The sequence below is a fragment of the Mesitornis unicolor genome, unplaced genomic scaffold (assembly GCF_000695765.1).
Source record: "Mesitornis unicolor isolate BGI_N332 unplaced genomic scaffold, ASM69576v1 scaffold15405, whole genome shotgun sequence".
Classification (NCBI taxonomy): Eukaryota; Metazoa; Chordata; class Aves; order Mesitornithiformes; family Mesitornithidae; genus Mesitornis; species Mesitornis unicolor.
Window position 1 is genome coordinate 66403 of NW_010187643.1, and position 1685 is coordinate 68087.

The window sequence follows — 1685 nt, forward strand, 5'->3', positions numbered from 1 at the left end:
CTACAGAATCCTTCATTTTTATGCAGCTGGCCTAAAAACTTTGCTCCACAAGTGTGCATTTCAGTGCAAGGCAGACACTGACCCCTGCTCCTTTTTAGCCTGTCTGCGCAACATGGCGATTCTCGCTTGGCTCAAGCACCTTCTGAAATGGCTATTTTGCCTCCTTGTCTCTTAAGAATTGTTTACCTCTGAGGTATCTGCTTTCTCAATAGCAACTTTAAGGCATTTCAGGCTATGGAAGTGCTATAAAATTAACACTGTGCTCATATGTATCATGAAGAACATGCTCCTTTAACCCTGTCCTTCAAAAACCCATAAGCATTCGCTGTACTTCAGTAATTTACCATATGCTTTTTCAAGGGACATTTTGTACCTGCCAGTGTAATAAGGAAAAATGCCAGTTTTGTAGGAGAAACATTAACTAATTTAGACAAAGCCTTAGGTGGTCTATTAGCCCTGCATAAAAACAAGACCATGTAATTACTGGATCCAGAGGCAGAATTAAATGTGATTGACTACAGAGCAGCAATGAGTGGAGCAATTAACAAGCAAGCCCAAGTAAACTCTGACGGGGAACCCATGGCCTGGCTGAAGGAGGCTGATAGCAGCGTCTGCCTCTACTGTCCTGGTCCTGAGAGAAGCGTCCACACAAGACCTTTAACTCAATGCAGTTTAGCTCCTGTCAACAACACAGTGCAGGTACTGAACTACTGCAGATTGTGTAAGATATAAACTGAGAACCATATAACCAATTCAGCACAGCACTGGTCATTAATTTTGTCAAATCATTCACAGAATCACAGAATATGAGGAGTTGGAAGAGACCTCAAAAGCTCATCCAGTCCAGCCCCTGCCAGAGCAGGATCACCAGACCAGGTCACACAGGAACACGTCAAGATGGGTTTTGAATGTCTGCAGAGAAGGAGACTCCACAACCTCTCTGGGCAGCCTGGGCCATGCTCTGCCACCCTCACACTGACAAACTTTGTCCTCATCTTCAGGTTGAACCTCCTATGCTCCAGCTTGGGACCATTGCCCCTTGTCCTATCATTTGACATCAGAGGGAAGAGCCTGGCTCCTTCCTCCTGACACTCGTCCTTTACAAATTTATAACCATGAATGAGGTCTCCCCTCAGTCTCCTCCAAGTTAAAGAGCCCCAGCTCCCTCAGCCGCTCCTCAGCAGGAGATGCTCCACTCCCTCCAGCATCTTTGTGGCTCTGCTGGACTCTTTCAAGCAATTCCCTGTCCTTCTTGAACTGAGGGACTCAGTTCTTTCTCCTGTGTTCCTGGACATGGACAGCAGCCACCCAAGGTGGTTACTCGTCCATGACTGATGACATTTGGGGAGGATACAGTGTCACTGACTGGAGAACCAGACACTGTCCTGCAAGTGTGATGGAGTAGTTGCTCCGTAGGCTTCAGTTCATTAAGATAATCGCAACTGGTCAGAGTCATAGGCGCACAGTTAAATTTGGGATGGCAAAACCCTTCCAAAAGAAAAGCATCTCCACTCTCCAGCTCCCCAGCCACGCAGGTTATTTTGCCAGCACCTGTGGTAAGGCAGAAACCGGGGGTGTTTCTGTGTCAGCTTCCATCCACAATTTGATTTAATGCCTGCTATGAGCAACTGCATCTCAGTGCTTGTAATAAGAAAATGTCATAAAGGTACCTGCTGCCTGGCCCA